Genomic DNA, 27,848 nt, shown 5'->3' with positions numbered 1-27,848 from the left:
TGCCTTCCCCCTGCCCTTCCCTGTCCTGCAGCCCTGCCCTCCCCTGCCCTGCAGCCCTGCAGCCCTGCCCTCCCCTGCCCTTCCCTGTCCTGCAGCCCTGCCCTCCCCTACCCTTCCCCTGCCCTTCCCTGTCCCGCAGCACTGCCCTCCCTCTTCCCTCTCCTTCCCTCTCCTTCCCTCTCCTGCCCTCTCCTGCCCTCCCCTGACGCCCTGCAGCCCTGCAGCTGCCCCCTCCCCTTCACCACCAAGAAGAACACAGAGCGGGAGGGAGGGTGCCACACTGTCTTGCTGGGTCCTGTTCCCGCTAGGGTGACTGTTGACAGGAACACGTCACCCGAGAAGACAGATGCTGGCCTGGTCCTCAGGCCTCACTGCCAGAGGCAGCCCTGGGAGGCCTCTTCTCTGTAAATTACTGCATTTATTTAGCCCTTGAAGGTTTTATACGGAGCCTGCTAGGCCACAGAGGTGGGGCATCCGGTCCCCCCTGACGGCCACACCGTCCTCTCTGTCACAGGGACACTGGAACCAGCCTGGCTCAGACCCACCCCCTCTGGCCACCTCTGTATGTATTAGAGGCACTTGTCAGTCGTGCTCAGATGTGGTTCTAATCGTCTGTTTCGCATTATCGATGGCAACGTGGTGAGTTGGTGAAACCGCACAGGCTCGGGGGTCCCTCGGTCGGCCTCTGACGGCCCCCCACGCGCCTCCTGGATGGGACCTCACGGCTCGTCATTACGAGGCGCCACCACACGCCTGGCACGGGGCTGTCGTTTCCTAAGGGAGGAAACTGAGGCGGGAGGGGCGGAGGCATAGCCAGGACGTGGAGGCATCAGAACGTTAAGGGGGCTGTGGCCTGCCAAGGGTCTCAAATAGACCGCCGGCCAGGTGACAGCATGGGAGTGCCACGCTGGGATTGTTACGTGGACCAAGAAGGCAGGACGGCGCCTCCGGAAGATGCTGTTGGAATAAGCCGTTATCTCTCCCTCTGTACACAGATCGGACCCCCCCCCTGCCCTGCTGGTGGGAACGTGGAAGGGGCGGGGCTGTGGAAAACCGTCCGACAGCTCCTCAGAAAGTTAAATCCGGAGTGTCCGTGAGATCCGCAATCCCGCTGCTGCGGACGTAACCCAAAGCTGCGAACAGTTCAAGTGTCCGTCAGCGGGGGACTGGATGGACAGACCGCGGTCCGTCCAGGCGGTGGCCTGTCGCCCAGCCGTACGAGCCCCGGGCACGGCAGGCAGCAGCTGGGAACGGTGATGCGGGGGGCAGGGAGACACAAAGGCTGGCAAGCTGTGATATCCCAAAGAGGCAAGTGAGGGAGACGGAGGGCGGACGTGCCGTTCCAGGCCGGCCTACGGAGAACGGGGAGTGCGAACGGGCCTGGTGTCTTGGGGGACGACAGAGATGTCGGGGGACCACAGAGAGGTGGCGCCTGCACGATGCCGTGAATGTGCCGAATGTCATGGGTTCGGACCCTTCAAAGGGTCCGTTTCTTGTGTTTGCTTTTTAAAAGGGGCAGGCTCCTTACGGCAAGCTTCTTTCAGCCACAGGGGGTGAGTTTGCAAGCCATCCTTCCCACCTACGATCTCACGAGAAGTCTCTGTGCCCCCTTCCTCCCGCTCCAGTTTCCCCGGGCTGGCCTCTCCAGCAAGTTCCCCACAGGCAGCCACGATTGATAGCTGTTCAGAGGGGTGGCCCCTGTCCCCATGCCTGAGCTCTGCAAAGGGAATCGACGCTCTCACAGACGGAGAGCCGGCCTCCCCGTTCCCATAACACCCCGCAGTTGCTGTCTCCCAGTGTGGCAGCTAATGGACCAGATGAAGGTGTTCAGAAGTGAAGTCAGGTGTCTCAGAACCACGGTGGTGACTCCAAGTCCTGGCTCCTTAAATTAGCAAAACCAAAAAACAAAAAACAAAAGAACAAGGCAAAGGTCTGAACACCAAGGTGGAAAGATACAGGCGCTTGTGTGCACAGCTGGGGGACGGGTCCGTGAATTTACAGCCTCTCCACGCGGTGACTTTGTCAGTATACACGCAGGAGCTTAGAAGCGTCCACACCCCCTGAGCTGTGGCTCCTGCACCGGGAAGTTCCCGCAGGAAACACACACACACACACACGACTCGCGTCCAAGGATCTGCATCCGCATCCTCGTGTACGAAGGTGCCCGTCCAGCAGCAGCCCCCGTGTCGGTCAGGAGTAGGACGGGCTGCGTCCTGTCTTGGCGTTTCTGCTCACTCTGCAGAAGCATCTTCTTTGGGGTCCACAACAGGGTTCGGTGTTTCAGTTTTAAAACGTACGTGTTCTGGGGCGCCCGGGCGGCTCCGTCGGTTGGGCGTCCGACTTGGGCTCAGGTCCCGATCTCGCGGTTCGGGGGTTCGAGCCCCGCGTCGGGCTCTGGGCTGACGGCTCGGAGCCTGGAGCCTGTTTCAGATTCTGTGTCTCCCTCTCTCTCTGCCCCTCCCCCACTCGTGCTCTGTCTCTCTCTCTCTCTCTCTCTCTCTCTCTCTCTCTCTCTCTCTCAAAAATAAATAAACGTTAAAAGACAATTATTTTTAAATATACATGTTCCCAAATGATATTTTAAAGGAACAGAAACATTTCGTGATACAGTGGTTATGGGGAAAACAGGATCTAAAATTCTATCATTCTAACTGTGTTATACACATATACATAAACGGAGAGAAAGAGAGAGAAAATACAGCAAAATGCGTAAAGTGGCTAATCCCCAAATGGCAGGGTTATGGATAATCAAGAAATTATTCCTTAAGTGTTTCCCTTTCTTAATCAACTTTCTATACTGAATGTTTTGTTTTATAATAAACATAAGACACTTACTTTACAATAGGAAGAAATGTGGTGGTTTTCAGATCCCCCGCTCGTCAGGAACTGAAACGGCAAATATAAGAAAAGGCATGAGGGGCAAGTACGTCTAGGATTATCGCTTAAGGGGCTGTTGACACTACGAGATCCCACGCCCAGCTTCCTCCTCCAAGGAGGCAGGTGTGGGGTGTGGAGATCCCTCGGGTTTGGTAAGCTTGCTAGGCGGAGACCGGGTCTCAGACCTGGTGCTGAGGAGGGCGGCCTCCCCTGTGAACCAGAGGAACTGGCGGCCCCCAGTCCCAGCAGGGCTCTGGGGCCCAGGCCCAGAACAATGGAAGGTGTTAAATGTCTGTTATTCCAAGCCAGCGGAATTAGCAGACTTCAGGGTACTTAAGACCCGTGCCACCCTCCAGAAAGCCCTCCTCCTTCAAGTGCCGCAAAGCAAACCTCTTATTGGCGATGCTCTAACTGTTGAAAGATCACAGGCCCTTTACAGGGCCTGACAAACCCCAGAGACCCCGGAGGGAGGGCGGCAGTGAGACTCCCAGAACGGTCAGGTCAGCGACACAGGCTGGAGGGGCAGGGGGAAGCTTCCCCGGGTAGGAGAGGGAGCACAGCCCCAGCCACCATGCCGAGACTCCCCTGGACACCAAGGGCTAGACTCTCGACAGGTCTCGGGTTGCCCTGATGTCACCACACCCTGCAGGTCGGGAGCACTGAGCCCAGTTTATAGGTGTCTTTAAAAGGGAGCTCATGTGGCCCCGTGAGGAAGCATCATTCACTCACCCGTCCATTCAAAACTATGTACTAAGGCCGGACGTGACAGGCACTGTTCTCCACGCAGGGGATACAGCAGCGAACGACACGGGCAAATCTCTGACCTCCCGCAACTTGCGTCTCTGGGGGAGCGTAAACAGACCCGCCAACGTCAGGTCATGTTAAGGAAAAGGAGGGCAGGGCGAGGGGTACCGAGTGGAGGGCCATGGGGTCTGAGCAGACACCTCACTTTCCTGGGAGCCCTGCTCCCCTTTGGCCTGAATAACGCGGTCGGCTGTGCTGACGTCACATCCCGGTTGTGACCTCATGCCGAAGCTATGCAGGGCGTCACCACTGAGGGAAACTGGCCAGAAGGTATACAGGGATCTTCCCAAATTATTCCTTACAACTGGGTGTGCGTCTGTACTGATCCCCAAATTAAAAGTGTTTTAAAAAACAAATAATGATCAACCCCCCCCCCCCCCCCAGTAATAATCATAGCTCCCATCTGTCAAGTGTCAGCCAGACTGCCTGGGTTCCAATGTCCGCTCCAGGCGTGGGTAAACTCCTAACTGCTCCGTGCCTCAGTATTTGCATCTGAAAAATGCATCCTAGGTGGTCCCTACCTCCTCTGGTTGGTGCGGGGATGAGCTATTTCTGGGCCAAACACTGTTTGTTTGTTTCTTATTGCTGTGACTCTGCGGAAGGTTCTGGAAGGCTCTGGGCTGGCCCTTTACAAGCATGGATCATTGCCTCACGTAATTCTCACAGCCACACTTCAGAGGCAGGAGGAGCCCCCTTTTACAGCCTGGAGATGGTGGGGGGGGGGGTCCCAGAGCTGAGGTCAGGTGGGCAGGGCTTAGAGGGCATAGGGGAGGCTCCTGGGCCCACCGAGTAGAGGGGGGCCTGGCCTCTGGGGTCAGAGGCTGCGGGAGGCAGTTTGGCCGGGCCCTGGCTTTGCAGAAGCCACAGCCCCATGGGGAAGCAGGGACAGGGCTGGCTCCCATCTCCTCGGAGGGAGGGGCCGCGTGCCCTCCCACCACTCGCACGGAGGCCGGAGCCATGTCAGAGGGGCGGGGGTCCGCTGGGCCAGCCAGAGCTCCTGCCTCCTTCCCGAGCCTGCCTCACTCTCTTTCTGTGTCAAGCCCCGAGGTTTGTCTCGGCAAAGAGAGGCTTGGCATTTCCAGAAAGGGTTCTTCCTTCCCTGAGAACAAACAGACCCCAGCCCGTCACCAGCCCCACGGGAGGCCCGACGGAGGAGGAAGGTGGCCGCGCGTTCCTGCCTGTGGAGGGCAGGCTGCGCGTGTGCGGGGCCACCCCAGCTGAGCCCCACCTTGTGGGGCAGCAAACGGAGGCCCTCAGAGGCAAGAGCGCCCCACGGAGAGGAGCAGAGCTGGTGGGGCCGGCCTGCTGCTTTGCCACCGTCCGAGAGGCTCTCCGAGATAACATGCCATCTTCCGGCTGTGGCGCCAGCCTCTCTTCCCCGCACTGCTGACGGGGTTCCCACCCCAGCTCTGGCACAAACTACCTGTGTGCTTCAGGGAAGTCACCTCCACTCACCCCATCTGCGAAATGGGCACAAAGTAACACGCGCCCCATAGGGTGTTGCCATGAATGAAGCCGCGTGAGGCTCCCCGACGGTGTCTGGACTTCTTGATACTCTACGCGAAGTCTCATGAAGGAGGCTTGCGATTTACAAGGGGCCAACGGAACATCAGGGTTACTTAGAACAGGTAACTGGGCTGTACGTTCCAGTTCATCAAGATTTACTTTTTTTTTTCCCAGAAAAATTTAGAATTTTGTTTTTATTTTGTCCTGCTACCTTTACCAAGGAAGAGAGAGCCACGCGAAGATTCGAGAGAGCTTTGTGGAAGTCCCACTCTGGGCTCAGAACCTGCCTGTTCTTTCAGTTTGGACGCTAGGCCCTGGGCCAGGAGTGGGGGTGTGCAAGTTAACGAGGGGCCCCTCGGTCGCCCAGATGCCCAGCCCGGTGTGCACGCCGCGGACATCCTTACCGATGCTGCATCCCCAGACCAGGGCTGGCCCACCGTCCACACAGTGTCTCCAGCGCGCGAGTTACCAACAGCCAAGCCTCTGCCGTGTCCAGTTAGACAAGAGGAAGCTCACAGAAGAAGTCTGCACCTGGAAGTTTAGGGTCAGGACAGCGGTCTCAGTCCCTGACTGTTCACGGAACCCCTGGGAGCCAGTAAAAACATTGGTGGGGACCCCCACCCGGCCTGAGGCCTCCCCGATCTCTGGGGGTGCAGGCATCCGCACCGTCAAAGCTTTCTAGGGGACCATCAGGGACAGTCAGGGTTGAGAGCCGCCAGGGGGCGGGGTGGGAGGCTTAGGGTGGGAGCAGCAGGGGACGGGCTGCGGCCAGACGGTGAAGGGGAGGGGAGGGCAGGTGGACCCTGCCCCTAGTGGACTTTCCTCCTTCTGCTCCTCACCACACGTCCCTGACCCCACAGCTTTCTTCTCCCCTCCCGCCCGGCCCATCCGTCACCCCCTCCCCCCGCCGTGTCCCAGGCCGGCCACACGTCCAGTCTTGCAGATGGTGCCTCTCCAGACCCCCGGGCTTCCTGCTTTGATGCTCAGGGGGTGGAGGGGCTGCCGCCGCCCTGCTGGGAGCGACGGCCAGGCTCCCCAGCCGCTCTCACTGACCCAGCCGGAGCGGCACTTGGGGTTCTTCCACAGCAGCCCTGCTCCAACGCTGGCCTCGGTCCCCTGGGCCCCTGCCCGTCCACCCAGAGTCCAGGCCACCCTCTGAGCGCCTCCCCACCAACGCATTCCCAGCTGTCCCGTCCCCTCCGGCCTGACGAGGGCTCTGGAAAGCTGAGCACAGAAGCCGCTGTCGGGCTGCCTGCCGTCCTGCCCTGAGGCTCCGTGGCCGTCGCCGGGGCCACCGTCCCTGCGGGCGGCATGCACAGGTGTCCGCTAAGAAGGGGGCAGCGGCACCTGTCCGGGAACAGGCACGGCAGCCGGGGGTGCCGGACCGCTCCCACGGTCTCGGCACCAAGGCTTTGCTGCCGCATTGCCGGACGTTTTCCTTCACCGCCTACGCTGCTGCCCAGGGTGACTTAGCCGGAAGGGTCAGGCCGTGGGTCTGAGCCGAAAAGTAGACGGCCCGTCTGTCCGTGTTGGGGATAAAGGGAATCAGATTTCCCGAGGAAGGGCCCTGGGCGACATGGGGTTTTTAGGAAGGGAATCCGTAGGGTCTGACGATGTGCGTGACTACATCTCAGGCAGATGAATCAGACGGGGGCTGTGGGTCCCGGGTGCCCCGTCCGATCCGTGTCCAGTCCATTGACAACGAAAACCTTTAAGTGAATATAAACATCACTTTGGGGGTGAGGGAAGAAAGACAAGGGGTAACTCCCCCGCCCAGGCACACGCGTCCGCTGGGGCACGGGAGGGACTCAGCCTGCTCTCTGAGGTCCGGCTTCGAGCTGGTTCCGGGTGCTCCTTCCCTCGGGTCAGGAGACTTTAACGAGCTAGAGGGTGGTCGCTGAGAAGTGCAAAGACTCTCAGCGGGGGGGGACGAGCCTCAGCACGTGGCCAGCCCCCACCCTTTTCACAGAAGGAGAAAACGTGGCCCGGAAAGAAAGACGCGCCCTTGGTCACACACACCCAACTCCCCTCCCGACCCTCTGCGGAGACCCCAGACCTGGCTCTGAATTGGCCGGCACACGCACACAGACCCGGCGTCTGTCATGAGCGAGCAAATGTGGGGAAGGGGCGGGATCTTACATTCCCAATGATTTTTTTTTTTTCATTTGAACGTAGACATCTGGCGTCCTCTAAATACATCAGAAAAATGTAAATCTTGTAAAACCCATCAGAGAGTGGTTTTAGGTTTGGCGGGAGCACGGGTCAGCGGCTGCCCGCTGCACCGTGCTGGGAAAACGTGGCTGTGCACACGGGTGATCTCGCCCGTGGCCCGTCACCCCCGTCCCCAAGGTGGCCAGGCTACACTTTGTCTGATGCATCCACGTGAAAACGTGGGTCAGCGGCCTCATGCGCATTGTGTTGCATTAACCGTTTTCAACAGCTACCTAAGACCTTTCCTGCTTTCGTTTTAGGACGACGGGGCGGCGGGCAGGGGAGGGGGGCGGGGACCCCAATTCGTGGAGGAACAGCGTGCTTCTGTCTGCAGAACACAAATCCCGGGCACGCCAATTAAGCCTCAAGACATGCACCCAGCCAGATTTCTAGTCCCACGTCTAAAACCCTCCTCAAAAGACATTTTCTGTTTGAGACATATTAAACAAGCTTTATTTAATAATGCTCGACTTGACTTATCCAGTTTAAATATTTGCTCTGATCAGCAACCATCTGATCCTGGCCTCCTTCGTTCCTGGCTGAGGAATAATTTCTCCGGGTTATTTTTCTTTGGTGCAGAGTTGATCCCGGAGGCAGGGGAACTGCTCTCGGGTTCCCTCTGCGTCTCTGGTCCGCGGGCCGTGGGGAGAAACGAACAGCGCCATAAAAAGCCTACGCCGCAGGCCGCTTTTACAAAGCGGACAACTGTGCCGTTGACGGAGGAACGTGTCGTTTAAAAGACTCCCCCTAAGCACATAATTATAAGGAGAGATTTCTCTTCTTAAAGGAGAGCATCAGAATGTAAGGCAATTCCCGAGGAGGTGACCTTTCGGGCGATGTGTTCTGTCCTCCGCCATCCGCTTCCCCCCGTTCAGGGATCTTTATAACCATCGCTTACGCCAGATGCAGGGTCGTCCGTCAAGGGTCGGGGATTCCAGGATAGCACGGAGAAGATTTAACATCTTAATTCGCTATGTTTTAAAGGAGGGAAGGACACTTGGATTTCTACTAACTTTGGGGACCCTCCACAGAAACGTTTCGGTTATTACTGTCGCTGTCTTTCAGATTTTATTGTCAATGTTTAAAACACAAGACTTTTGTTTGTTTGTTTTTTAGGTCTTACCTTTGCACACTGCCTTTGAAAACGGCCACCTTGAGGCCCGTGGGCCTGGCCATCCGTAACGACACAGACCTCTGACTGTGCTCCGGATACCAGCCCAGGGTAAGCCGGCCAGCGGCGAGGGCAGTCGGTTATCTGCGTGGCCTCTGCGAAGGGGCTCTGCTCCCATCCCGGGAGGGGTCTTTCTCGGTGAGAGGGACGTTTATGATTGCGGGCCAGCGCCTGGTTTATGGACCCCGGCCGGGTGGGAGGGTGCCGCCCGCCAGCCTGCGGCCTGCGCCGGCCTGAAGTGTTTACCGCCGGGGTGATTTACGCCGTCCAGGTGTTCGTTTGGGAAACATCTCAGCTCCGGGCTGACACGGCGATTGCCCTGCATTTGCAGACTTTGGCATTTTTCTGTTCCTGGCGATCCAGGGCCCAGAGAGACGGTCAAAAAAAAAAAAAAAAAAGCACTGAGCCAAAGTGGGTCGTCTCCTGTGATGGTCACACAGGCCGGCCGAGGAAGCCCCAACCCGATGCCCTGCGTCCTGCCCCACGCGGGAAATTTCCCGGCACGGGGTCTGCGCCCCCTCATCAGAGTAGTGTCTTCTTCTGTCCGTTGACTCTTTGGCCTCTTGGACGCTGCATAGATGTCGTCCCAGGCTTCCTCTCTGCCCTTTTTAGCCCCCTGGTGCTTGCCAAAGGGCCCCTGAAGCTGCTCTTTTCTTGGGCGAGATTCCGGGACCTTGGGTACGGCAGACACGTTCTGGAGAGCGAGCTGGGGTTGGTGGGGGTTTGCTCTGCGTGGACCAGCCTCGGCTAGGGTGCTTACACTTGGAGGGACCCACTCGACAGAAGGCTCTGCCGCTTTCCTCGACTTCTGGTCACATTCAGTGCCGGCACGATTGTTAGTGTTTGTCACTGGGTTTGCGCCAGGAGGTCCTAACACCCATCCTGGAGCAGCCGTGATTAAAACATGCCCCAAGCAATCAAAATGGCTTTTTTTCTTTGCCAAAAAAATACGCATTTTGTGTTTAATCCGATCCCTCCCATCCTCACTGGAAAGGAGCTTGGACATCGATTACGCGTCTATTTTTACACTTATACTCATCTGTTCTCCAGCCACTTCTGATAAGTCTGGTGAAAAAGCAAACAACTGTATTTTTGCCTCATAGAATATTATATCAATGTATATATATTGGCATGGAGGCAGGCAAGGATGCTCGCAGAGGAATTGAGAATGATTCTTTGCCTATGTTTTAATTTTTACAAATACCCTTCTCGCCGATTCAGGGATACTGGGCTGCTTTTAAGAGCTCATTTCAATTTACTATTTCTCTCTCCTTGACAAAAACGTCTCCAGAAGCCACAGTTTTCCTCCTTACACAATCTGCAGACGGAAAACATTGGGTCAAACACAGACGGATAAAGAGTAGGGGCCGTCAGACCCAGGTTTCACAAATGATACAATTCCTTCTGTTTTGAGCCCTACATTTAAAACAGCCTTTTCAGCCAGTGATTCGCACACTCACAAATTCACCAAAAAAGCATTCAAACTTCCCCTGTTTGTGCTCCTTTCTCCCGGATTGTAAATACACGAACCTCCCACCGCAGAGAAGTATCATCATTTTGCCACACTAAACGGCCACGTTCTCACCAGCAGTGAGACTGTTTCAAGTGATCAGCCCTGGGGCGAGAAAAAGAAAATTCCAGCCATAAAACAAAAATCTTGATTTCTACACATCAGGCCGAAATCCTTTCAAGTGACCGTGGACTCCCTGGGAAAACGGTTTTTGTCCGTTACCATTTACAGCCTAGTATCGAGAAGCGCCGTGGAAAATGTCGTGCGGATTCGAAGAAAAAGGTCGGGTGTTTTAAAAGAACAGCTTTTTGCCTTCGCTGCAGATTTCCTAACTGTGTGTCTTTGGAAACCTCTGTCCTGAGTCTAAATAGGATGTCTCCACAGATACACGAAAACGCATGTGACCGCGGTCTGTTGTAAAGAATTGCCTGAGAAAGTTGAATTTTCAAACGCGGACACGTTGGCCATGGCCCCCACAAGCGCGGTTTCACTAAACCACCAGATTCGTTTATTTTAACCTCTCCTGGAACCGTCCCCAAAAAGCAGGTGACTCTTGAAAGATTTTGTTTTTTCATTCTCAATTACGAGCGGGATAAAATGAACGTCATTCTATGCAGTCTGAACATTAACATGTAGGGGGGAGTTCGCCGGGATCTGGTAAATGGCTAAACAGATTAGTAGCCTTACTTTTTAACATATAAACATCTGAAACCCGTTTCCTGTTTAAGAAGAAGAAGAAGAAAAAAAAAAAAAAAAAAGTCTAGGTGGATCCCCGGGTGTTTTTTTTTTGATTAACAAATGTGAATTGTACATCATGGTGGAAAAAAAAAAAATGGCCCACGCTTGGTGGTCTTTCTACAGTCTGTATATGGGAGAGAGAGGAAAAAAATACAAAAATAAACGTTACCTTCTCACTTTCGGGGTGGGCAATGCCATTTCTACAGCGGCGTCCCGGGCTCTGGTAAATGTTAAGGCTGTCACCACAGACAGAATCCCCACGGTCTGTGTGCCTCGATAGAGTCCGAAGAAAAACATTCCCTGCATTCCTGCTGGCTGGTCCTATCTCCAGGCCCCGGGCTCGGCCCTGCAGACCCGTGTCACCCTGTCAAGCGGCGGAGGACACGGCTAATCTAAACCTACGCCTTCCCCCGGCCAGCCCCGGCGGCAGGGCGAGAACCAGGACCGGTTTGCTGTGAATGCGCCACACGCAAAGTCGAGGCTCTCCCTCGAGGGCAGAGCGGCAGCTGCAATTTGTTGAGCTGAGAAGGGGTTAGAGGTTCTGGCACATTCTGACAAGATAGATTTTATAGGGTTTGCGCTCAAACTTGATATTGGACGTTGGGATTCCAATTTTATGTCTCGAACGATAACAATAGCAGCTGGGACCTTTAAGAAATGCGTTGTATCCCTTGTATTGAAGAGTTACATAATAAAAGCTATTTATGTCAAACCCCTTATAAGGGAAAGATTTAGCCCGAATGTCAATATAACATATAATACTTTGTATATTCAGATAGGGAGGAAATCCATATCAGCACCGCAAATAATTTTTGGTCTGGAGTACCTGATACGTGGGGCCTTTAAGATTTTAAAGGAAGCATCTCATTGCTTTAACTTGCAAATTCACTGAGTGGCGTTTTGGGGGGGGGGGGGAAGCGGGGGAGGGATACTATTTCTCTTAAAAAAAGAAAACAAGTGCTGATGAACCCTTATTTGTTGTTCCACGTCCTTCTGGTGGAAAGACACAAAGGCACGCGAACGCGCTGTTGTTTGCTTTGATTGTGACGATTTCCACGGCCTGTAACGCAGGCACTCGCTGGCCCGCGTGCTGATGCCTCCCTGCTTGTCTGGAGGCGGCCGTCGCTTTGGGCAGTGACCGGCGGCCAGAACGTGTCCGTTCCGACGAGCGGACGGTCAGCCGCTCAGAAGGAGAATCTCTCCGGGGGCTGCAACCAGACCCAGCAGCCTTCCGTAGGCGGATGTCAGCGGGGCTCAGGGTGGCCTCCTGCTGTCCCAGCGACAGCACGCCCGATGGTTTCCGAGCGGGGCGATCGCACCGCCTCACCGACGGGGCTCTGGCTGACGCTGGCCGCTCGGAAATGACCACGTGGCCCCGCCAGGCGCGCTTGTTAGAAAAGCCCAGCTTCCTTCTTATCTTGTCTGCTCAGACAAAGAGCAGAGCCTGATCGAGAGGAGCAGAGAACCCCAATTAGCGAGGCCCAGAATCTTCCCCCCTCCCGGCACCCGCTCCTGCGGCTCAGCCCCGCCCTCGCTCTCGTCCGACTTTATCAGGCCGGTGTGACCGGGTTAATGAGCAGAGCCCGGCTGGGTGGTGGCGGCAACGGTCATCCGGACAGAGGCCCCGGGGACAAACGAAACCACGGCTCCTCGGGCCCCGCCGGAGCCGGCTGACACCCACTTAAACTCGCCAAAGCCCACGCTCCGTTTCTCGTCCTGAGGCCACAAGTTGAGCGGGTGGGGGGGGGGGGGCAGCAGACGAGAGGTTGAACAGGGACACTCCTGAAGCCTCTCCGCTGTCGTGTGTCGGAAGCTTGCGGCTCAGCAGAAGGTATCTTCCTGTCCTTTCCTCCTTCCCTCCGAGCCCCGCGCGGTGCCCTCCCCAGTTTTCCCACGGAAACCGGCACAGGACAGGGCAGGCCTTCGCAGCGTGTGGAGTTGGGCGCTGGCCCCTGGGCGGCCGTCAGGGAGCACGGGGGCCCGTGAAGGGCATCCGAGGACAGCGTGGGTGCTCGGGACACGAGCGGGCCGGCACACGGGTTCTGGAGACACGTGCTGTTTATCCACATCGCCCCTCCCCACCCCCACCGGTGACACCCACGTCCACCATCATCACCTCCACCATGAGGAAATAGCAGGAAAGGGAGACGCGGCCGCCCCCGCGGAGGAGGCTGCTTGGTCCCCAGTGATGACCGTGTGGCTGGCGGCCAGCCGCCTGGAGGCCATGCTGGATGCCAGACGTCGTGCGCCGTTGCATCAGCTTACAGAACAGCTAGTCCGACCCCCACGACCGCCCAGGGGGCAGTTTCTCATTGCCTGCACTTGGCAGAGGCAGAAAGAGGTCAGCCTCTGAAGACCAGATGGCGGGGCAGGGGCAAAGTCACAGGGTCAGGAGCCAAAGCCGTGCCGTCTGCCAGCGGGCCCCGGATGTAGCCTCTGTGCCGTGATATCAGGGAGAAAGCTCGGGCCACACCACCCAAGGGCAAGCCCTGGCTCGTCTCCTGGGCCTGTCACGCCGCCGTCTGGAGCCTCCCGGTGCTTGCCTGCAAAGCGGGGCCGGCACTGCTGGTCCCACCTGACAGAGGTGTTCAGGATGGCAGAAGGAGACAGGAAAAGCGTACCTCACATCCGAAGTGCTCGGCAGACCCTAGGTGCTCGACCTGGGGCCTCGGCCACTTGACCAAGCCCTCTGTCCGCTCACCGAGTGGGTCACAGACCACCAGGTCCGTTTCACGAATCCACCTGGGAGCTTGGGCCGTGTTCTCGGACACGGGATAACACAGCTGCTGGGGACACACGGTGGGGTCCCCCGTGCCTGCCGCACGGAAGCCCAGGCCGGCGGCAGAAACCCTCGGTCCCGCGGGGAAGGCGGGCACAGCGCCCGGGGCCCCAGCCCTCGCCGGGAGGGACCGCGCAAGGCCCCAGGCCTGGCCGTGGGAGTCACGTGACATGCCATCACAAGACCGCACGCGAGCCCCTGCAGCCTCGCCGCCCACCCACCGGCCTTCCGGCCACCCTGGCTGCCCTCTGGTTTCTGTTGCGTCTGTTTGGACGGCAAACCCCCGTGGGACCCCGCCTTCTGCACTCTCTTCAAAGCCCACCGGCCCCACCCTTCAAACAACGTGTTGATGGTTGCACGGGGAGCCGCAGGAACACTAAACAGGCCCGCATCCTGCAGCCGGCCTGCTCTGGGCCTTCCCAGCCGCAGAGGCCAGGCGGCGTGGTGGCTGGGGGCCTGGGGGTCGGGCAGACCAGGTTCGAATCCCACTTGAGCTTCCCGTGAGCTGTGTTTGCTCAGGCAAGTAGCTTGCCCTCTCTGGACCCCAGCTTCCCCGGCCAGAAAAGGACAACAGACACGGGCAACGAGCCGGTTTGCAATAAATGCCGATTTTTGTACTGCTGTTTCACTGAGGCTAAAAAGGAAAACACCTGAATGTGTTGAGAGCAGGAACTCATTCTTAAAAAACAGGATGCTGCCTCTTTTTTAAGGGCTAGAGGGAAGGCACGCAGTGGTCTGGCGCGGCGGTGAGCAGGGGCGCTCTGCCTCGGGAAACCCGGGTTTGGCCTGGTGCGGTTTGTACGTGCCTCCTGCGTGACCCTGGACATCCTTCTCCTTATTTCTGGACCCTTCCTCCGTCTGTACACGATGTGGCCCACGTTTTCTCCCCACCTTCTTCCCCCGGCTCCCGAATAAAACCTTCCGTAAGACACCACCTCAATACAGACACCCCGCTCTCAGCCGCACCGGACATTCTCACGGCACCCACCCCCGTAATTAGAAGAATGCTGACTTTTCGCAAATGTGAGAAAACCTGAAAATGGAGGGATGATGGGTGATTCTCTTCTGCAGCCCATCTTTTCTTTCCACTTCTTTTGAATTAAGTTTTCTATTTTATAAAGTATAAAGTTATTATAATTACATATGATTATAATGAATTACACAATGACAGAGTTATAATGCAACTATAAAGTCTTTTTTAATAAAGTACAATTAACATAGAATGTTCTGTTAGTTTCAGGTGTACATTATACTCATTCAACAATTCGATACGTACTCGGTGCCCATCACGACAGGCGCGCTCCTGAATGCCCGTCACCTATTGCCCCCGCCCCCCCCACCCACCTCCCCTCTGGTCACCATCCGTGTGTTCTCTAGGGTTAAGAGTCTCTTTCTTGGTTTGTCTCTTTTGTTGTTGTTGTTGACTTTCTTAAATCCCACGTATGAGTGAAATCATATGGCACCTGTCCTTCTCTGACCGATTTATCATACTCTCTAGCTCCGTCCGTGTCATTGCAAATGGCGAGATTTCATTCTTTTTCTGGCGGAATAATGCTCCTTTCTATATAGGTACCACGTCTTCTTCACGCATGCATCTGTTGATGGAAACTTGGGCTGCTTCCATAGTTTGGCTATTGTAGATAACGCGGCAGTAATCATAGGGGTGTGTGTATCCCTTCGATTTCGTGTTTTGTATTCTTTGGGTAAAAACCCAGGGGTACAATTACTGGACTGGGGGGTAGACCTATCTTTAACACTTTGAGGACCCTCCGTACTGCTTCCCAGAGGGGCCGCACCAGTCTGTGTTCCCACCAAGAGCGCACCAGTGTCCCTTTTCTCTGTGTCCTCACCAACGCCGGTTGCTTCTTATCTTCTTGTGTCGTTGATTTTAGCCATTCTCTTTTTTTTTTTTTTCCTTAGAGAAAGAGAGAATGCGGGTGGGGGAGAGGGGCAGAGAGAGAGAGAGAAAGAGAGAGAATCTTAAGCAGGCTCCACACTCAGCACGGAGCCCAACACAGGGCTCTATCCCACGACCCTGGGATCATCGAAATGAGCCGCCCAGGCATCCTGATTTTAGCCACTCTGACAGGTGTGAGGTGGTATCTCATCATGGTTTTGATGTGTATTTCCCTGATGATGAGGGACGTTGAGCATCTTTTCACGTGTCTGTTGGCCATCTGGATGTCTTCTTCGGAGAAATGCCTGTTCATGTCTTCTGCCCATTTTTAATTGGGTTATTTATTTTTTGGGTGTTGCGTTTGGTAAGTTCTTTACATATTCTGTGGGTTTTCGAATGTCTCTTTATTTATATTGAGAGAGAGAGAGAGAGAGAGCGAGAGTAGGGGAGAAGCAGAGAGAGAGAGGGAGAGAGAATCCCAAGCATCTGCCTGCTGTCAGTGCAGAGCCTGATGCGGGGCCTGAACTCAAGAACTGTGAGAAAGAAAAAAAAAAAAAAAAAAAAAAAAAAAGAACTGTGAGATCATGACCTGAACCAGAAACCAAGAGTTGGAGACTGAACCAACTGAGCCACCCAGGTGCCCCAGTTCTTTATGGGTTTTGGATACTAACTTTATCCGATACGTCATTTGCAAATATCTCCTCCCATTCCATAGGTTGCCTTTTAGTTTTGTTGATTGTTTCCTTCCCTATGCAGAAGCCTTCTATCTTCATGCGTTCTGCAACATATCTTTGAGTAAAGTCTCACATCTTCTCTCCCCAACCCCTTCTAGGAATTTCTCCTGACAGGCACATGGTTGTGATGACAGGTGTAGCTGTATGACCCCACAGCCCTGCAGCCCTAACGTGTACCCCACCGCGTGGGCACGGCATTCTAACGGGCGACCACACCCCTCCCTGTTGTGGGTGTTGGTATAATTGCACGTCTGTGTTACATGTTTATCTCTGTAACGGAATATTTTACCCAGAAAGCTTTGTGCCGTATCTCAGTTATTTTGGGGGCCGTGGATTTACAGTAGGTCATAAAACAGAGTCCAAGGCTACCAGGCTTTGATGACCCTTGGTTCATTTTAATGGCACTAAGGAGCCCCACGGGGGGACATAAGGCACCTCTGCCCAAGCAGCAGCCCATAGGTCAAAGTTCAGTGGAAGTGACCCTAGGGCCTTTGCCTGTGAATTGCAAGAAGCTGCATGAACTCAGACTTTTTCTAAGAAGCAGACTTCGTGCGGGGAGAGGGGGACGTTTTCTTTAAATTGTCACAAGTTCTCTGGGGGAGAACAGCTTTATAGATGAGATTAGTATTAAGAGAATTATTTACAGAGACTGTGGAGAAACCATTTCTGCTGATTAAGGGCACATCTAAAAGAAATGAAGAAAAATGAAAAACCTAAATCGCCATGCTGGGGCAAGGACAGGGACAGTCCCTCCACCGTGTCATCTCTTAAAATCCACACCCAAACGCAGGGGAGGGAGGTGAGTGGAGCCCAACCACAGGCTGCCAGCCCAGCAAGGCCCCTCAGCATTCATGTCTTCCGTGGCCCTTCCGTGCAAATGCACGCTAATCCCTGGGGTCTGGCTAAAGCGAAGGTTCAGGTTCAGCAGGTCGAGGTGGGGCTGAGACTGTCCATCTTTAACCAGCTCCCAAGGATGCCCGAAGTTGCTGGTCCCTGAACCACACTGAGTGGCCGTTGATTTTACCCAGTCGCTGGGAGTGGCTTCCCAAGCTCCTTGGTTTGGAGCATTCAAGACTTTAGAATCACCAGGGGAGATTTTTCAAAACCCAGTACCTAGGCCGCATCCCAGACTCAACCAGAATCCTCACACGGGAGGCCCAGGCATCAGGACGTTCTCACACGTCCCAGGTCCTCCGATGTGCACCTCACTTAGATGCTCCCTTCGTCTGGGCTGGGCAGGAGGAGCAGGAAGCCTGATCGACGCACCAGAGAGCCCCACCATTTAGGGTCCCGGAAGCTCGCAGGAAGGGTGGCTTGCCCAAAGGGCAGAGTTAACAGATGCCAGCAAATCAGGGCATCCAACGCAAGGGCGGCACTGAGGAGCCTGGTGTTTTTCCCGGCACACGGAGGGTGGAAGTCAGAACAAAGGCCACCCCTGGGGAAAGTATAGGCTGAGAAGGGACGGGGCTAACGGGGGAGGCCCGGGTACTGGCGATAGCAATATGTCTCCACTGAGGTTACGCATCCGTAACACTCGTCAAGCTGGACGTGTAAGATGTGTGTACTCCATATACTTTCTGGCTGTAGGTTAAACTTGAAGAAAAAAAAAAAAAACGTTAAAAGCCAAGAGAGATAAATCTATATACCAAGTAAGATGGCTGAGGGGCGCCTGGGTGGCCCCGTCGGTGGAGCGTCCGGCTTCGGCTCAGGGCGTGATCTCACGGTCCGTGGGTTCGGGCCCTGAATTCAGCAGCCTGGAGCCGGCTTCGGATTCTGTGTCTCCCTCTGTCTGTGCCCCTCCCCCGCTCATGCTCTGTCTCTCCAAGAAATGAGTAAACGTTAAAAAAGATTAAAAAAAAAATAAAACAAACTCAAATCGATACTGAACCGTAAAAATGAGAAGTATAGCAAAGCTTTTCTTCCTCTCTTCCATGTATTGACTATCAAATCCTTTTTTTTTTTTTTTTTAATTTAAAAACTGTGTTTTGGAGGAGGGAACTCAGGGAAGGGCTGGTCATCCAGGTGATGACAGAGGAAGCTGGTCTCAGAGACACGGAGGGTCTGGCACGACTTGTCTTGGCAGCTCCTGCCCTGCAAGAGGCTCGGAGCAGGGGTGAGTGTCAGGTGTGGGAGAGCAGGTCTCCGGGAGCTCTCGCTGGAGAAGCAGGTGCAGCTGAGGACGAAGAACCCAGCGTTGCTCAGGGCACCAAGGGTGGTCCGATTGTTAGCACAGGTGCACCTCGCACCGCCCGCCCCCCCCAACCCTGCCTCTCCTCCCCGAGTGTTGCGCCCGGGAACAAGTCTGACTCATTCACGAGACGTGATTCGTAAAACGCGCTTCCCAAGTCGGATGGAGAGGCGGGGACAGAAGTTCATACCGAGGTGTAAGTGACTGTCTCCAGGCCCCTTCCCCAAGCCAGAATTGCTGCAGACCTCTGGGAGGAGAGAGCTTTGAGGCTGGGAAGGGGCGGCCAGGACCCTCCAAAGCAGGAAGAGTGGGCCCCAGGCCAGTCACCGCCCACTTTGACTCTGCAGCACACGGAGGAAACTCTGGGTCAACGTTGCTGTTGTTACTGTCACGGAAGGTGTCAGTGAATTTGTGCGTCCTCGCAAGCGTGGAGTCCCTTTCTCTGGGTGCTGAGGGCGTGTCGGCAGATTCTGCATGTGGCCCGGGCCACTGCACCCAAAGTAGAGAGACGGACAGTCAGCACGGGTCCCGCGGAGGCTGAGCCCAGACCTGCGGGGAGACGTGAGGGCGGAGGCAGCCCCTCCTCCGGACAGCGTGACACTTGGGTGCCCCGGGACGGGCCGGTGAGCAGCATCCGGTGACTCGGGATGGCTGTCCTGCGCTGTGGGAATCCCCGAGACCCCTTCTCGCCCCCACGCCCCCTCCCCTGGGGTGCCACGGGTGGCTGAGTGTATCTACTGCCCTCCAGAACTGGGGCATGACCACAGGCGGGTTTGGGGACCCACTGGACCTGCTTACAACACATCTGAGCTACAACCCCGCTAATCCCCTGCCCTCCGTAAGCCCCTCCTGGGACTGGTGGGCTCCCGTGGTATTGTGGGCCTCCTGGATTAATGTCCGTTCGAAGCCAGTGTCCAGGGATCCGCCAAGAGACCTGATTGCCCTCTTTCCCCCATGCAGTTGCCTCCGTCAATGGCTGCTCTTGTCCCCATCCAGCCCTGCCCTTCTGAGCTGTGTCCTCACACAGTGGGCCGTTCTCACCTTCAGAGAGGGTCGTATCATCTGCTGTTCAAACCTGGGAACTTCTGAGTGTACGTGGGACAGCAGCCACAACTCGGGACAGACAGAGCGGGACGTGTGGCCGCCATCACCCATGCATGGACAGCAGCCAGAAGCGTCTGGGTGACTCATAGCGCTGCAGGTGTTGGGTCTCGGCCCCCCCCCCCCCCCCCACCAGTCTTGTCCTACATCTGTAGCCCAGACAAGCAGGCTTTCCTCCGCCCACTGTGCCTCTGAGCCGCCGTACAGGCAGGTTCCTCCTTACCTGCCTTCCCTTCCCACCTGGCTGCCTCTGAACCCGCAGCCCAAGAGTAGCTGGGGCCTCTCTACGGTGATGTCTCTTTCCTGTCGCCCTCACCACACTGTGGTTTGTCATTTCTGCTGGACGGCGGAGACAGGGCCACCCCCTACGTGGTCCCCACTGGTGTCTGCCGTGGGCATACGGCAGACGACCAAAGATACTCGTCGAACGAGCGTGGGAATCTCTCTGGATGCCTCCGACAGGGGAGGAAAGTAGCCGCCAATCCGCCGGGACTCTCGGCGAGCCGATGCAGCTTGGTGACGCTTTCGCGCACCGTGTCCTGATGTGAAAGACAGCCATCCCGTGGAGAAACATGGAAAGTCTAGAGCAACGTGGACAGCTCAGTAGTTTTCCCAGCCGTGAGCGGCCCCAGACTCTTGCCACGCGCAGCCCCATGGCCTCTCCTGAAGGGGGAAGTGCGGAGAGGGAGGGACCGCCTGGGACCTGGTCTCTGTGGGCAAAGCGCACCAGGCGGCACGGGCAGGGCAGCCGTGGCCGGGCGACACGGCGCCTTTGCGAGGACCGTCAGGGCAGCGCCACCCTCTGGGCAGGCCCGGCGCCGCACCGGGGTGTGCGGTTTGGTGAGCTGCCTGGGGGCGGGCGGGACCGCCACCAGCCCCCTCGCCAAGGGCAGTGGCTCAGGGAGCAAACCGCACGGCTGCCCACGGCTGCCCCGGGAGGTGCCACGGACAGCGTGCAGCCCAGGGGAGCCCTCGCTCTGACCTCGGGTTCCGCGTGGAACCCCCTTCCCCCTTTCCTGCCCCGAGCCCCAGGTTACGGGAGCAAACCATGGCGATGCCCGCAGGACGGCTGCATTCAGAACAGTCCCTACTCCCCGCTGCCCGATGTCACACCAATGCTATTTCCTTTCATTATAAATAGGAATCTCACTCAGGGGTACGGCCTCGTACCCCCTCGGCCGCTTTGTACTTTAATCAGAGCTTTCCTGCCGAACATGTTTATCTTCTAGCAGAGAGGTGCTAATTTTATCTTGCAGGAGTGGATATCTGCTTACGTCCCTTCTACCTTGGAGGAAGATAACCGAACGCGCATTATGTCATCTAAATACAGCATCCTTGGAGATCAAAAGGCATAATGTATACATCTGCCAAAGTTGATGGAGCGGCCATTGGTGGACTTTTCCGCCGGGTCGTATGCGATTCATTGATAGGCATGCTTCGCGTTTCTGTGAAAGAAACTCCCAAGCTCTCTGTTTGTGCCAGTTGATTTCAGTGATATTGAGAGGTTTTGAAATCAGAGTCCAAAATAGATGCGCCCTCTCACCCCTCTGTGTAAGCCCTCACCACAGGAAATGGCACAGGTTCAAATTTTCATAATGGAAGCGCCGTGGGACTAGATAAGGCGAATGTCCCTTACGGTGACGTTTCAATGTTTAAAATAGAGTCAAAATGATCCATAGCCAAACTCCACCTGAGCGTATTTTTGTCTTTGGACGCGAGTCCCGCCTCTGGTTCTAGTGCCCGGTCCTCACTTTCTTGGCTCCCATTTTGTTGTGAGCGTGCACATGCCAACACACACACACACACACACACACACACACACACACACACGTATTTGAACTAAATGGCCGCAAAAGTAGACGTACTCTTCCGTGACGCATTGTTCCCTGACGTTTCGTCTAGTGTAGTCTAGCCAGAGATCTCATCCTTTGCTTCTCGAAGTGTGGTCCCTGCACCAGCAGCAGCAGCATCCCCTGAGAGGTACTAATATGGAACCCAGGACCCACCAGCCTGCGAAACCATGGTCTGCAGGGTCATCAATTGGACGAGCTCCCAGGCAATGCACACTGATGGCCGAGAAGCTCCGGGCCAGTCTGTTTCCTTTTCTGAAGCTCTGTCTCTTCTTGTGAGTCGATCACCCTTCTCTAAATGGACCAACACATTCTTCTGTGCTCCGTGACCCAGGGTTAATTAACCTACTTGGGGACCCTGGAGCCAGCATTCTTTGGGCTTCACGTGGCTTTGTTGGGAGAAGAAATTGATGTTTGCCTACAACTGTGTGCTCAGGAGATGCCCCAGATGGGTCTTCGAGATGCAGAAAGATGAAGGCAGATGGTTGCCTCTTGACGTAATGGTGCTGCCTAACAGCCAACCACAAAACCTCAGTGTCCTAAGGACAGTAAATTTTTCTTTGCTCATGTATCTTGAGCTGGGCAGCGCCGCCGATCTGGGCTGGGTTTGCTCACATGTCTGGGGCTGGTAGGCTGTGGCTGATCTGGGCTGGCCGCAACCGGGACAAATGGGAAGTCAACTCGGCTGCATTGTGTCTCACGTCTAGCTGGCCAGCTCAGGCACGTCCTCATGGCGTGGCAAAGACACAGGAAAGCACATCCTAGTGCGGGAGCTCATAGCGAGCCCCTACTTCCCTTGTGTGGCTAATGTCCCACTGGCCAAAGCAAGTCACACAGATGAGGCCAACATCAAGGGGCGGGACGGTTCTCCCAGCCCGCAGTGGGAGAGCCCTTCACAGTCACATGCACAGGCATGGATGTAAGGAGGGGTGAATGACTGGGACCACGGTGTGCCACCCTAGCTGTGTGACACTTCCAGATACTCAGGTGGCTGGGAGACAGTGTTCTAGCTCACAGTACCGGTGAGAGGCTTGGATTAGATGGGGTAGCTCCAGCAGATGGCGGGGTGCCTGCACACAGGGCGTGCTCCATAAATGGCCGCCATGACTTTAATGGCGGTAACAACTAAGGATGATGGCAGGTCTCATATTCCAGCCCCAGGGGCCTGACTCTGCCTGTTCTTCAACTCTACAGAGAACAGATAAGTCTGTGCTCTGTGTTTGGGGGCAGAGAGAGTTGGAGTGTGTGTGTGTGTGTGTGTGTGTGTGTGTGGCCAGATTACCCAACTCTTGCTTTAGTTGCCCGTAATGAGGTTGAGGCTGGAGCAAACCCTGATTGCATTATGCAGACACATTTCCCCACTAATAACCACACTCATAGCTCTTGCCCAGCACCCAGCCTTGATATCTGCAGCTGCCCCTGGAAGGATCTCAACTCTCCCTACACCTCCCACTAAGATGAAAATGTGGCCATTATTTTAAGAGCCCAATAGACATTTCCATTAGCCTGAGGGTAACATGAATACACATTTTTATGCTTTGGGGCAGATTTTTTGAAACCGATCTTACTGAGGCAAATTTTATTTACAACAGAATGCGTCCATCTCAAGTTTTGACCAATATACACACACTGCAACCATAACCCCGACGAAGATATAGTTTGTTTCGTCCGTTTCTGTCACCACTCAAATACCGCTGCCCTTCCCAATAAATCCTCCTACCTCAGGCAACCACTCATCTGATGTTTACAGCTATGGGTTACTTGCACCTGTCCTAGAACTTGATTTCCATGGAATCATGCAGGATTTACTCTTCTGTGCCTCGCGTCCTCCACACAGAATAATATTTTAAGCTTCGTCGATCTTGTTTCTTACGTCAGAAACTTGATCCTTTTTATTATTGAGTTGTGTTCCACCATACAGATTTATCACTGTGTGTCCATTAACCTGTTGATGAACTTTAGGGCTTTACGCAGTTTTGACCGCTTAAATAAAACTGCTCTGATCATTTGCATGCTAGTCTTTTTGTGAACATGTGCTTTAATTTCTCTCGGGAAGAATTCCTAGGAACTTAATCGCTATGTCTTTCAGGAAGTGTATGTTCCACTTTATTAGAAACTGCAAGCTGCCTTTCCAAGTGACTGTCCATTTTATACACCCACCAACAATATGACAGGGTTCCAGTTGCTACTTATCTTCGTCAACACTTGGTAGTGTCAGTGTTTTAATTTTAGCCATTGTGGTGGGTGTGTGATGTTGCCACACTATAGTTTTGATCTCCATTTCCCGATGACTAATGATGTGGATCGTCTCGTGCGTCCATTAGACATTCTCCTTCTTGGTGAAGGGTCTCAGTCCTTTGTAAAATTGTGTCGATCGTCTTTTTAATATCGTGTTGTAAGAGTTCTTATGTATTCTGGTTACAAGCCAATATCTAAGTATGCATACTGTAACCATTTCCCTCCATCTGATGCTTGCTTTTCCATCTTTAATAGTATTTTTTAAAGAACAAATATTTTTTATTTTGAATTTCAATTTATCACTTTTTTTATTAGTGTGTTTTCTATCATGTCTAAGAAATCTTTGCCTGTCCTAAGTTTGTGAAGGTTAGAAGCTTCATAGTTTCAGCTCTTGCATTTAGATCTTTGATACATTAAAAAAAAATTTTTTTTAATGTTTATTTGAGACAGAGACAGAGCATGAGCGGGGGAGGGGCAGAGAGAGAGGGAGACACGGAATCCGAAGCGGGCTCCAGGCTCCGAGCTGTCAGCACAGAGCCCGATGTGGGGCTCAAACTCACAGACCGCGAGATCATGACCTGAGCCGAAGTCGGATGCTTAACCGACTGAGCCACCCAGGCGCCCCTAGATCTTTGATACATTTTAAATTGATGTTTGTATATGGTGTGAGGTAGGGATCAGGGTTGTTTGTTTTTTCTTCTCCATTCGACAATCGAGTTGGTCTTCACCAGGTTCAGTAAATTCCCTCCTTATTGGCTGAGTATTGAATTGTGTCAAAAGCTTTTTCTGCACCACATCACACACTGAAATACTAATAAACATGAACTGCAGAAATAGGTAATAATCACCAGGACTACATAATTAGGGATGGCAAGAGGACTCATTCCTTCGGTGGCTCTATTGCCCTAACAGCAAAAGGCACGTGTCAGCTGGTGGCCCAGCAGCTACTTGCAAATCTCTTTCCTTATCTATCCAGGCAATCACTTTTCCAGCCTTTCCTACAGAGAACACACGACCCAGTTTTGGTCAATGAGCCATGAAAGAAAGAATGTTATAAGACTCCTAGAAAAGAGTTTTTCTCCCTGATAAAAGGGGTGAGGTTGCTTCTCTTTCTACCTGTCTTTGGAAGCAATCCTACAATGGTACGATCCTTAAATAAACATCCGCCACCTGTGACTATGCTAGAAGGTCAGGAAGATTTCAGAGATGCTACCCAGAGTCCTGACATCACTAGGAAACCCATTCTACCATAGGATGGAGAACCCCAGACGTCTTATTTGTGTAGATAATTTATTTATTGGGTGTGCCAAATCATTTGGTATTTTAATATTTACTTAATACAGGTTTCTCCTCCAACCCCTAAATCCCATTCTGGTCTGGAATGAATCTTCTCTAGAATGAAGCAGCTGTGTATTTTCATTACCAATTCTTTCCAAACATGAGAATCAGAGGAAAGACTGATTCCACAAGGTAAAAGCCAGGGGATGGGACCTGCAGAGCATTGTGGAAAGACTGCTCAGCCTGGAAGTTGCAAGCCTGAGTTCTAAGGCTGCCAGCCTCCCCAGCACTTCCAGGCTTCCTTCATTTTCACAGTGTCTCATGCTCCTTCCCTTGTTCAAGACTTCCCTCTGCCTGAAATACTCATGTCTAACCACGCTCTCCTTTGTCTGGCCAGTCCTACTCATTCTTCAGGTCTCAGTTTAAAGATTACTTCCTTAGAGGGTACTTCCCGATCCCCCAGGATCCTCTCTCCTAGGACGCTGAATTTTTTCTCATAACAATGACCCCAATTGAAATTAAATACATGATTTGCTCTAACCTGTCTCCTCCACTGGAATGTAAGCTCTCTGAAGAGGGGGATCTGATCTGCTTGTTGGTGCCCTACTATGGTGCTTAGCACATCAGAAATCTTCAGTATGTTTCTGATTGGTTGAATGATGGATGGATGGATGGATGGATGGATGGATGTGGGTGGGTGGGTGGATGCATAGTTGGATGGGTAGGTGGGGGATGAATGGGTAGGGAAATGGATGGAGGGAGGGGTAGATGGATGGGTAGGTGGATGGATAGGTGGATGAGTGGAAGGAAGGAAGGAAGGAAGGAAGGAAGGAAGGAAGGAAGGAAAGATGGGTGGGTGGATAACTGCATGGATGAATGAATGGATGGACAGATGGGTGGATGGGTAGGTGAATGAATGGATAGGTGGGTGGATGGAGGGAGGGAGGGAGGGATGGAGAGACGGATGGATGGATGGATGGATGGATGGATGGATTGAATTGCATTAGCACCAGCTTGCTGCATGACCTTAGGCAAGTCATTTCCCTTCTAGGCTGTAGTTTTCTCATCTGTCACATAAGGAGTTTGAACTGAGTGGGTTCTAAGAGTCCATCCACCACCAACTCTTCATCAGATTCACTCCAGATGCTCAGATGTGGCTTTTTAAAATTGGCCCTCCCCCCATCTATCCATTTACGTTCCACCACTGCTGGTGACCCTGCAATTGTTCCAGAAGCTCATTCCAAAGAAGGATCCCATGGAAGACAGCTGGAGCTGGTCCCCTTGACTACCCCCAAGATGCTGGGTGCACTGGTTTACAAACATGGGAGGGCTGCAGTGCCTGGCAGTTTCGCCATGATGCCAAGTCCCCAGTCCCCTTGTTCTGTGATGGGAAGGCAGGAGTTTCGGTGGGTCGGTGGTAATCGTCAGAGGCGGCCGTACCTATTTGCTTCCATTCCAGCACGTCTGGTCATCATCACTCACACGGTGGATAAGAAGAGCCCTCTTTGCAGATGAAGGATCTCAACCAGTGCAATTTCCTGCAACGCCTATTCGGGCTTTTACATCTACATGGCAGGTGCTGCAGGGGTTTAATCCTGAGCACCTGGCTGCACATGGAAAGCTCTTCTCGAATCCACAGCCTGCACACTGTGTACTAAACCCCTGACACACACCCTCACTATCACCCCCAGTGGGATCAGAGGCTAAGGAAATCCCATCACATTTACTTTACCCTTTTTGTTCATGTCCTCAGGGCAGAGTCACTGGCTCATCCGCCACCCCCCCCCCCCCTCCCAACAGCAGGAATCATGACAAGAGGTGACCAGTTACTGAACCTACTGTCAGGAGCACTGCTAGGGTTATTTAGTGCTCTCTCTCTCTCTCTCTCCCTCCCTCCCTCCCTCCCTCTGTGTGTCTCACAATTCTTGATTATGTATTCTCGTCTCCATTTGATAGAGGGAGAAACTGAGGCTCAGAAGCATGCTCACATCCTGGCCCAACGTCACACAAGCGAGAGTGGTGGGTCTGAGATTCAAACCCAGGTCTAAGCCTCGGAGGCAGAGCATGTGTTCTACTCCTGGCCGCCTGTCCAATAATAAGGCAGGGGGCTAGACAAGGTGGCGGGGGCTAGACAAGGTGTCAGTCATGGAATCAGAACCGGGAAAGCAGGCTGCCCAACAGCTTTGCCTGCGGTGGGGCTGGGGGGAGGCAGGGATGAGCAATGAGACACTCATGGGGACCTCCTCTGGGCTCACAACCATCCGTCCCAGAAACCCTCAACTGGAAACCAGTGCCCCCCGCCCGAGATTGCCATATAGCTCTCTGAAATAGGGATAAAGCAATTTTTTAATAAATGAAAAGGGGATGTGTAATAGAAGGAGATTGGAGAGGTCCGGAAATAGGATGCTCAGAACAGCTGCCACGCGTCGGGGCAGAAGCTAAGAAAATCTCCAAGACGCCACCTTGGAGCGTCGATGTTGCTTAGATAACCGCTCCGTGCAACCTTATCCACCTGTGAGAAAGATAACCTCCCACAGACGCCCTCTACTGGTCTTAAGTACATTACTTGCAGCTGACAGCATTCCTAACTGACACACGACTTAGGCCACAAACCACCTGTGACACACCCAGTCCCTTCAGTGGCTCTTGGTGGGGGAAGGGGGGAGAGCTAGCTCCTTGGCCTATATTCAGAGACCCCTGTACCCAAACCTCCCAACTCCCCTGCCACAGATCGTCTTGGGCAAGCCACCCGATATCCTTTGCCTCTCTCCTACAAAACCCCACCGCAAATTCCAACTCATGCATTGTGAAGGGATCCTTATCCAGTAGGAATAATAGCCACCGTCTGTTCTCTAGCTGCATTCCCGAATTAAAAACAACCAAAAAAAAAAAAAATCGGGGAGGGTTGGCCTCCCCACATTCCCAGCTCAATAAATACAATCAAATGATGGCAGATGAAAATCAAA

At 54.0% G+C, this 27,848-nt stretch overlaps 1 long non-coding RNA gene across 1 annotated transcript; it reads right to left on the bottom strand.

Moving 5' to 3' along the window:
- Positions 1 to 2,815: 2,815 nt before the first annotated feature.
- LOC125916524 (uncharacterized) lies at positions 2,816 to 11,043 on the bottom strand. The gene is made up of 4 exons (XR_007455951.1): positions 10,987 to 11,043; positions 5,592 to 5,718; positions 3,607 to 3,719; positions 2,816 to 2,886 (listed from the first exon to the last, which is right to left on the bottom strand). It is a non-coding gene; the product is annotated as an uncharacterized LOC125916524 (long non-coding RNA).
- Between the last annotated feature and the right edge of the window lie 16,805 nt (positions 11,044 to 27,848).

This window comes from Panthera uncia (genome assembly GCF_023721935.1).
Source record: "Panthera uncia isolate 11264 chromosome E2 unlocalized genomic scaffold, Puncia_PCG_1.0 HiC_scaffold_20, whole genome shotgun sequence".
In the NCBI taxonomy this organism is placed as follows: Eukaryota; Metazoa; Chordata; class Mammalia; order Carnivora; family Felidae; genus Panthera; species Panthera uncia.
Note: the sequence above shows the minus strand (reverse complement) of the source record. Positions and strands in the feature narration are given on the sequence as shown.